The sequence below is a fragment of the Eumetopias jubatus genome, unplaced genomic scaffold (genome assembly GCF_037043125.1).
Source record: "Eumetopias jubatus isolate StellerSeaLion01/CBP00866 unplaced genomic scaffold, mEumJub1_p1.0 scaffold_15, whole genome shotgun sequence".
In the NCBI taxonomy this organism is placed as follows: Eukaryota; Metazoa; Chordata; class Mammalia; order Carnivora; family Otariidae; genus Eumetopias; species Eumetopias jubatus.
The window spans coordinates 69802723-69813333 of NW_028274821.1; the positions used below are offsets into that span (position 1 = coordinate 69802723).

General features: G+C 45.0%; 1 non-coding gene across 1 annotated transcript; it reads right to left on the reverse strand.

Moving 5' to 3' along the window:
* Positions 1 to 8494: 8494 nt before the first annotated feature.
* LOC114213611 (U6 spliceosomal RNA) lies at positions 8495 to 8602 on the reverse strand. The gene has a single exon (XR_003610241.1). It is a non-coding gene; the product is annotated as a U6 spliceosomal RNA (small nuclear RNA).
* Positions 8603 to 10611: the final 2009 nt, after the last annotated feature.

Sequence of the window (10611 nt, forward strand, 5' to 3'; positions counted from 1 at the left end):
AGTCAGAGAGCCAAAGACACTGTCCCCAAGCACCAGGACAGCCTTTAAACAAAGGGCCCCATAATGAATAGTTTTGGTAAAGCAACAGCTTTCAACACACCTTGTCACAATATGGGAAGACTCTAATTTGCCTAGTGCTATGTATTAGTAAAGTTCATGTCCTATCGTTTCTATTTCCTTTTTTTTTTAAGATTTTATTTGTTTATTTGACAGAGAGAGACAGCAAGAGAGGGAACACAATGGGGGGAGTGGGAGAGGGAGAAGCAGATTCCCCACTGAGCAGGGAGCCCGATGCTGGGCTCGACCCCAGGACCCTGGGATCATGACCTGAGCCGAGGGCAGATGCTTAACAACTGAGCCACCCAGGTGCCCCTCTATTTCTTTTTAAAGTAGGCTACACACTCAATGTGGGGCTTGAACTCACAACCCTAAGATCAAGAGTCACATGCTCTACCGACTGAGCCAGCCAGGCACCCCATATCCAGTCATTTCTAAAGAGCCTCTAAGAATGCTTGCTCAGATGGCCAGTGAGCAGCCCCACATCATAGTCCAGGAGAGCAGCGCAGAAATGTGGCAGGACCAAGAGGCAGCTCTGTGTTGTGGAAATGAGCGCTGCGTCAGTCCCTCCACCTCCATGGGGTCCGTCTGGAAAATGAACTGTGCTACAGATGAAATGATACAACAGACACAATAGTGCAATGTGACTGCCAAGACCCCGGTAAAGATTGGACGCTGTGTTTTTGTTTTTGTTCCCGTTTGGAAAATGGGACACAAGAGGTTTCAGAACAGGCTTGAGAGAGGCAATACCAGGCTTTGAACTCTGGAAAGATCCATCCCTCTTCCTATATGCAAGGCACCAAACTCTAGAAAGCAGGTGGGAAAGGCAGGTCACAGGGCATGACATTTGACAAAGTGGAGGACAGGGAAGACTCCTGAAGGGAAGATTTTCCAGGTACAGAACTCTGGAAAGAAGGGAGCTCAGTTCAATGCAATGAACGCTCATGGGGCACCTGCTTGATGCTTGAGACAAATAATCATAAATTAGTATTTGCTGAACACCTATTATACACATCATACACACATAGCTGTTCAACCTCACAATGGTCTATTCCAGAATGTGTTGTTGCCTCAGTTGTTGAAGCTGAGGTAACTGAGCCTCAGGGAGGTTGCAGGATAAAGATAGCCAGGGGCTGGCAGAGCCACCCTTGACAGCCAGGTCCTCTGACTGTACATTCTATTACTCCATGGTCAGCAGTGTGCATTCTTATTTCTCACACTACACATTTCCGGAAAGGATATGAGGCGCCTCTGGAAGGGGGTTTCCAGGGGCGATGAAGTAGAGGGACCCCAGCAGTTAAAGTCTCCTGCAGCCCAAGCTGGCTGGGTCAGACAGGTACATAGTAAGTACTCAGTAAATGGCATACTGCCTGACTGGGGGCGGGGAGCTTGCACGGGGCACCTACTATGTGCTATGTGTTGTAAGAGAAGAGAATCTGGGTGTGTTGGCTGCCTGTGTATACGGGGACAAGAGTTTTGCGCTGTACCTAGCATGGGCTACGGGGACAGGTGTTCTGGCACATGCTGGCTGCCAGCTAGAAGTGAGGTTTGCCCTGAGCATGCACCATGTGCCAGGAGTTCTGCCTGTCTTATCTCACAGCAACTCTGTTGAGCTGGGTATGATGATTCCTATTTTGCAATGAGGACATTAGGTTCAAAGAGGGGACGCTGGGCACAGTTATAAGGAAGTTAGTGGCACAGGAAGGCTGGATCCCAGCTGGGTGCTCAGGTTCCATCTCCACTTCAGAGAAGAAACCGTCCCTCCCTCTCCTTGCCCAAACCCACCATAGAAGAGCCAACTTCAGTGAGACCCCCCCCCATCCAAGGCCTAGCCAGCTGCTACTGATGATGAGTGATGATAATATGCCGGCCATTTACTGAGTACTTACTATATACCCAGGTACTTGAGTGCATGGTCTCAAATTTAATTTTTTGTCAGGTTATTTATTCACATTAGCTAAAGGGAGGTAGCACTCCAGAGTTCCCGCGAGCAGGAAGCCAGTAAGTGACAAAGCCAGAACAATGATCCACTTGGACTTGACTTTAACTTTCTTAACACTGGGTCAGCCTCCGCAGAGGCAGAGGCAGAGGGGCGCGGGTCTCCCACGCAGAGGCGCGGCGCCGGGAGCGGCTGCCGGGAGCCGTCCTGCGCCCGGCCGTCCGGCGGGGGGCACTGCAGACCGCGCTCGCCTCTGCGCCCGCCTCCAGCTCCAGGCGCCCCGGGGCCGCGGCGCCCGTGCGTGCCGTTCGGGCCCCCAGCCCGCCCCCGCCAGCCCCGAACCCCGAGCGCGGTCAGCGCCGCATGTGGGTGTTCCCGCGCCCCGCCCAGCGTGCGCTCGCGCTCCCACCTCCACTTGGGCACGGGAAGGCTCCAGGGACAGGGTCTTCCGGGGTGGACGTGGCGCTCCCGGCACTGGGCCCTGCGCGGCATCTGGGGATTTAGACGCCTCTGGCTCCCACCGGGCGGAGGAGAGGGAAGCCGGCCAAAGAGCCGGGACGCCGGGAGGATTCCCCCGAGCGTTTGAATGTCTGTCCGCTGCTTCTCCACCCCACCCCGCCCATGCTGTCACCTCCTCTCCTTCTTTGCTGTGGAGTCCACACCCCACGCAGTCGGCTCATGGAATTCTGACTTTGAACCCAAACGCAGTCTGGAGTGTTTGGGTTGGGCCACAGCCAGCAGGAGCTCTGGGCCTCACTAAAAATCACTGCGAGCTGGCATCGCCGTCCCTGGGGAAGGGGACCCCCCCCCCCCCCGGGACCAACCAAGGTGAGGTCACACTTTCTGAAGTTACTCCCAGGCGAGTTGGGAGGCATCATCCCCTGGCCTTGACCCTTCCTCGCAGTCACCTGGGACCCTGGCATTTAAGGTGGGCAGTTTAACGAGGTGATAAAGAAGTGAAAATGGCCTAGTAGCCTCTTGAATTTGAAGGCCGACTGAGGCTTTCTTTAGAAAGGGAATTTTATACATAGGTCACTCCCATGGAACTCTGTTACCAGTAATAACCCCTGAATGTTAATTGGTCATAATTACCTTGTTAAAAGTCTGGTAGACCCCTCCAAGTTCTAAGAGGACAAAGGGAAAGAAAGTTTCTGAGATTTACAACTGGGAGGGAAACATATTACTTTCTGCATTAGGTTATACATTAGCATACTTATTCAAGTGAATTTTCCGCTTTCAACTTTTAAATATCTTTCCAATTCCCAACTAGTCTCTGGAAATTTAAAAAGGGGCGGCAGGAGGATTGGTGATGTGTATGCCACAGATGGAGATGGAAAAGCTGCCTAGAACATGTTGACATTAAAAAAAAGTTAATATCCCCCCACACTTTAAAACTACGATTATTAGGAACAGGGTATAATGGCAAAAGTTACTTGTAGAACATCCGTTCCTTCCAATGGGAGGATATCTTTCCTGCCAGGAATTTGTGAATTTTATATAGGAGCTTGGTTCTGTTTGGGGAAGGGAGAAGGAAGCTGGCCAACACAGCCCCCTCCTCAGCATGGAATGCAAGGATGCTTTGCTTCTGACTTTGAGATGGTTTGTGGGGCTGCTGATGGGACAAGACTCGCCTTTCAGAAGGACAGGGTTGAGAACGCAAAATCTCAAACTGCCACGCATGGTTTAAACCAGTAGGACAGTACAAAGGAAGGTCAAGGCCACAGGACTTGAAGACAAGATTCCCATTCACAGGAGGCCTAATCCTTTTTAGAGGAGAAAGGAGAGCTTATAATTGGGATAACACGTAACCAACTGGTATCTGTTCATTCCAAGTGTTCCTTTCATTTTCACATTGGCCAGATAGGCGGCTATCCATTCATCTCAAAAACTGAGTCAGTCCCTTCATCTGCAGTCAATTGTCCTTTGCTTTTGCCAAATTGAGCCTGGTGACTGGAAGGCTTACCTTTCTAAAACCACCAGCGGGGTGCTCAGAAAAGCCATCTAGGTGAATAGGATACTAAATGGATTAGCAGTTGAAACATTAATGAGTCTCCTTTGACTCAAAGCAAGTTTATCTAAGGAGATTTCCAATGGCCTCCTGCAATTGAAAGAACCTTCCACTATGGGGGAGATCAACTTTCTACACTTTGAAGAAGACCATTTTAACTTCTTGATCTTTAAGTGGAATGATTTTGTTTTCTTTTTTACTCAGAGGATTTAAATTGAAACAACAACAACAACAAAAAGCCTAATCCATTTAAGTGTCAAGAACCTATATTGTTCTGGGGTGCCTGGCTAGCTCAGTTGGTAGAACGTGTACTCCTGATTTCAGGGTCATGAGTTCAAGCTCCACATTGGGTGCGGAGCCTACTTAAAAAGAAAAGAGAATCTAAATTGTTCCTCTTTGACAGTGAGAGGAAAAAACCACCAACATTAAGGGTTTGGTACTCTTATTCGAGTCAACAAATACTTATTGAGTACCTGCAACATGCCAGGCATTTTACTAGAAATTGTCCTACCCCTCATTCTAGAGGGCTAGGCAATAAATGGATGCAGCGTGTATCTCAAGTAATGATAAGTGCCGTGAGGAGAGATCGAGTATGTGAATGAGATAAAGAATAACAGGGGCAGGGTGGCATGGCTTTCTTATGGTCTGGGAAGGCTGCCCCAAGGAATTGATGTTTGAGTGGTCCTTCTAGAGTTTTCTCAATGGGAATATACCCCAAAACACACCAATGTGAATCTATTTTACCAAGTTGGATCCCACTATATAGTGTTTCCCATCTCATTAGCTTCAGAACATTCTTCTTTGTGTGTAGAATAATATATGCCTCAAGAACATGGGACTCAGTAGAATCAGGTTTAAATCCCAGCCTCACTGCTCAATGGTTTTGTGATTCTGGACTCTCTTTGCCTTAGCTTCCTCAGCCTAGGAATGAGAGGAATAATACTGCCTATCTCACAGAGTTATTGTGAGAACTCAATGAAAAAAATGTATGTAAAATATTGAGTATAGGAACAGCATGCAGTAAACCTCAATAAATGTTAGCTCTTACTTATTATTGTTTACCAGATAATTTTAATGGAGCATGGTAGTCCAGTCTAGGACTTACTTAACCATTGCCCTACTGTTGGACACTTAGGAATTGAATACAAACCAAAGTCAGATGATATGAAAGAACAAAAGGAGAAACATAAAACAGCAACAAAACAAAACTTGAATGTAGAAAATGTGCCAATTCAACACATTTTCTAGGAGAGACTCATTTCCCTTCTGACATCCCTGATGCTGAATCACATCCACCCATTAAAAATCTGTCCATTTGAGGGATGGGGTAACTGGGTGATGGACATTAAGGAGGGCATGTGATGTAATGAGCATTGGGTATTATATAAGACTGATGAATCACAGGCCTATACCTCCAAAACCAATAATACATTATATGGTAATTAATTGAATTTAAAATTTTAAAATGTTTTTAAAAAATCTGTCCATTTGCCACCTATGCCTAGGTTAGGGGACCCCTGGGTCTTGTCTATTAATTTATGGTCAATTTATGGCCTCATGTGCAGGCTGAGGATGAGGACCTGGAGAGGTCAGGCCAGAATGAGGTCGTGCAGTGACAGAACTGTGGGGTACTTAGACCTCAGCAGTCTGCCTCCTGCAAAGAAGCCGGCAGGTGACACATTCTTTGGAACTTCTTCTTCCCAGCTGTCCCTTGTTTGTTCCTTGACTACTAGCTACCTTCCAGACTTGTGCCCCTGTGTTCTGAAGAGTCTTCCCTGCCTCTGAGATCTGAAATGGCCCTCTGAGTCATTTGTTCATGCCCTGTGGCACATACTCAGATCTATTTTAGGTTGCGATCCCGTTTAGGGGAAAAGGGATTATCTTTAGATATTGGGAGCATCAGGAGAATGTTGGCAGAGCAGTGTGGAAGATGCCGAAGAGGGAGTGTCTCCCGTGGGAGGAGACTGAGAACGTGGGCTCAAAGCACAGCAGGCAACAGGCCCCTCCTCTCGGCTAACCTCACCGTCTGCCTGTGTTCTCCGAGTGTGTGCTCTCCAGCAACAAACTTTCTTAGGCTTACCTCCAAGTGGCCAGATTATCAAGAGGGCTGCGAGTCTTTATTCTAACTGATTACATGTATAAAGTGCTTTGGAATCGGTGAATGAAATATTGGAGAGGAAAAGCAATGGCTTATTTACTCTTGATGATTTTATAGAGGCTGTGGGGGTGCTGTGATGCAGAAACAGTTTGTCCTTTCTTGAGTCATTCTCTAAACTGGATCATAGAGGAATGTGGTGTATTTTTAATAGAATGACAGATAAGATTACTTGTTTCTATTAGCAAGAGGGATGGGTTAGGTCAGTCTTGTCCATGTAGCTTCCTGTGCACCAAACATATCCCCTGTTTAGATTAAAAAATAAGCATATTCCAAGGAGGTGAGGAGCAGATAATCCTCCAAATGAAATTAGCTTTACTTTATCTGGGAGGCAGTTGTGATGTGGCAGAAAGAGCCTGGGGATAGGAGCCAGTAGACCTGGGTTCTGATCACGGGGGAGGGTGTGACCTTCGGTAAGTCATTTGACTTCTCTGGGTCTCAGTCTTCTCTACTACAAAATGGGTACGAAAACAAATTCTTAAACATCTAGCAAAATTCCAGACATATCATTGGTGCTCAGTGAATGTGAATACTTTTTATCAACCTCCAGCTCATTCAACCAGCAATTCCAAGTCCAGGTGCCAAGCACATTCATCCTGACGCACAAGAAATGTTTTCCTGTGGTCAATGATGATAAAGGAGCAAGAAACTGAAGAGTTAAAAAGAAAACAAACAAACCATGCATCCTTAACCCACAACCTAAGAAATCATCCCCCCTCACACAGTTTCTATTCTAGGTTTTATGTTGCCAATCTGGGAATATTGTCAAAGCAAATATTAGTTAAAAGTTGTTTACCAAGGGACAGGTAATTAAATAGTGTGTACAGCGGAGAATATTGTTATCACAAACCTAAAATAATTTTTCTCTAACCTTTATTTATAAAAGAAGACGTTGGACAGACGTGTTCAAATGTGTCCCGAGGCGGCCAGGGGATTTTTTTTCTTGTCATTTCCTTTTGTAGACCCAGAGTCTGATTGGACCACGGTAGCGCTTTCTTCTTTGGTTGGTTGTTTTTAAACAAAGTGCCCGTGCATTCTGATTAAGGAAATAAATGAAATATGTGTGTACCTATACCTATGAGTTATTTGTCAGTTCCTAAATAGATTACTCGATCAGTATTGCCAGAGCCCAAGTAGACTCCACCATTCATAGAGAAAATCAATCTATCACACTCCCTTAATTAGTGCAAACATTCAGCCAAGCAGTTTTATCAATTTTTTAACATATAGTATCGATTGTGTATCAGGACAAGAAAATGAAAATAAAGGACTCTAAACCTGGAAGAGGTCATGCATTTCCAAATGCAAATTGAGATCCAAACATTAAACAATAGGGATATTCTAATCCTTTTACAAAGGCACAAATTGCAAATCAGACTCCCATGCCAGAGTGGCTTTGCCTAACAAAGTCTTTAATGCAAAGAATCCCTTAGGCAAAGACTCCTCTGTTTCTACAAGCTTTGGCACCAAAAGAGCCTTAGATGGCAGTTATGCTCCCTACCTATAAAGTTAATTGTGCCTAAAACAAAATCAGCCTGTCCCCCTGGTCTAGATATACAATCGCCAAAACCATAGAAAGGTGTCTTGGTTTGCAGATTGTTTCATTTTGCCTGAATCATTAATTCCAACAGAAGTTCAAAATGTTTTGTTGAATAAGACTGAAACCTTCATGCTAAACCTGAATAACACGTTTTAACATGCTTTAACATGCACCTGATAAACAAGTTGGATGTATCTAAAATAATAAGCAATCAAGAAAATTGTAGGGAAAAAAAGGGTATATGTCATTACAGTTAATTTGGTTGAGTCTGTCAGAGAACTATCCGATCACTTTCTAAGAGAGGTAAACAATTTTTACTGGCTAGGATGCTGATTTTGACTTAAGTTACATTTTATACCCTCTATGGGGCAAGGATACCAGGAAAAAAATATCTGCAGACTTTCATATTTATATATTCTTATTCATCTTTGGTTCCCCTGCCCTTTGCAGCAGTGGCTGGTCAAGTAGGTCTTTGAGCAGATTATATATGTTTGAACAGAACTGCAGGGGAAGAGAAAGAAGCAGAACAAAACCAGAAATATATATTAGCACTTTTATGGAATGGCTCCTATGTTCTCCATAGAAGGGAACCGTGGTAAGTATTGTAGTACCTGACTTAAGGGCTGATAGCACAACACTAATAGAAGTACTGTAGAGAACAATGAAATACTTTTTTTGGACATCAGCTCACAATGTGACACTGAATTTAGAATTTTTTTATTCCCTCTGTTTTTTTTCTTCCTTCCTTCTTTCCTTCCTTCCTTCCTTCCTTTCTTTTTTCTTTTTTTGTTTTTTTATTATATGAAACACTTCATAAATTTGCATGTCATCCTCACATGGGGGGGGCAAGCTAATCTTCTTGTCTTGTTCCAGTTTTAATGTATGGGCTGCCAAAGCAAGCACCAGAACTTTCCTTTAAAACCATCCTTTTTGCATGGTGTTTTTTAAAATTCTTTATGCCCCTCTAATCTTCCCTTCGGTTCTCAGGATACAGCCGTCAGCTGCTGGCCTGTTAACGGAGACTGAGGTAGTGGTTGTTGTTCTGGTCTGAACTTGATGTGACCTTGGGCCAGCTAGTCTTTTAGATGGGCCTCCATTTTCTCCTGGAGTTAAATGATCTTTTTTTTTTAAAGGATTTTTTTTTTAAGATTTTCTTTATTTATTTGACAGAGAGAGACACAGCGAGAGAGGGAACACAAGCAGGGGGAGCTGGAGAGGGAGAAGCAGGCCTCCTACAGAGCAGAGAGCCTGATGCAGGGCTGGATCCCAGGACCCTGGGATCATGACCGGAGCCGAAGGCAGACGCTTAAGGACTGAGCCACCCAGGCGCCCCTGGAGTTAAAAGATCTTGAAGACACTTTCCTGCTCAGAAAGTCTATGAGATTTTATTTATTTATGTATGTATGTATTTATTTATTTCAATGTCTATGTAATTTTATAGCTTTACAGCTTGCAGTCTGTTCCCCATTCCTCTGTGAGGCAGAGAGGAGGCATTTGTCAACTTCATGCACTGTTTTCTAGATTCAGTTTACTTAGACATGTTCAGAAGTCAGAAAACTGCTGTCATGCAAGCAGCAAGGAGAGTTTCAAGCTTGAAGAGTGGCAAACCAGGTGGGTGGTGGTTTCACAGCCACAGATGGATGACCCTTCCTTATTCAGGTAGACTGGCTCACCTAGGAACCTACAGTGTAAAGTGCCTTTGTTAAGCTTTTATTTATTTTTTTATTTTTTAAAGATTTTATTTATTAATTTGCCAGAGAGAGAGACAGCACAAGCAGGGGGAGCGGCAGGCCGAGGGAGAAACAGACTCCCTGCTGAGCAAGGAGCCCGATGCGGGGCTCCATCCCAGGACCCTGGGATCATGACCTGAGCCAAAGGCAGACGCTTAACTGACTGAGCCACCCAGGCATCCCTTTGTTAAGCTTTTAAAGTGTGATTTAAAAAAAAAACCTTCATGTCATAGGCATACAGGACACTTAAATTTTACCCTTGAAAGGACGCACAATAGACCTCCAAAGATGAGGCTAAAACATTGCCTTTTTGGGGACTTTTTCCAAATTCTGGCTTCCTGAAGGCCATGCCCAGTGGTCCCCTGTTTCCTGTGGATCACCTGACACCCATCTGCCTCCCCCAAACCACAACAAACCCCCTAAATGAACAAAATTCTTTCCAGAATCAATGCAGAAATTCACCTGGCAAGAAAGAGTCCTCTGAAAAGAGATGCCAGGATTGGGGGCTAACTATTCAATAACTGATTAATTTTTTTCAATTAAATCCAGTAACTTTGGGTATTTAAGGGCAAATAAGGAAAGTTTCCAGTGCCCTCCAGGAACTCGTATCTATTGGAGGAGCCAGACCCATGAAACCTTGTACTACGTGAGGATAAGAGTTTAATGAAAGATCTAGATCAACTGAAATGAAGGAGACTTTTAATAAAAGCTGGGCTTTGAGGGACGCCCGGGTGGCTCAGTCGGTTGCGCGTCTGCCTTTCGGCTCAGGTCATGATCCCAGTACCCTGGGATCAAGTCCTGCATCAGGCTCCCTGCTCCGTGGGAAGCCTGCTTCTCCCTCTGCCTGCAGCTCCCCCTGCTTGTACTCTCTCTCACTCTCTCTTGCCCACACTCTCTCTAACAAATAAAAAAAAAAAAATCTTTAAAAAAAAAAAAGCTGGGTTTTGAAGGATATATAGGAGCTGTCAGGGGACTATAGTTTTTTCCAGAAGCAGCAGAGACCCACATCTGCAAGCAAAGGCTCAGAGGCTGAAATAGGCATGGTGCTTTGGGGGTCAATTAAGGAGTGATTGGATATTTAAGGAGAGAATACTGGACACTAGGTAGGGGCCATAGTTGGAAGGTTGACCTGTTAAATCTTTATCCCCTAGGAACTGGGGACCATGGGAGGTTAAGGAGTAA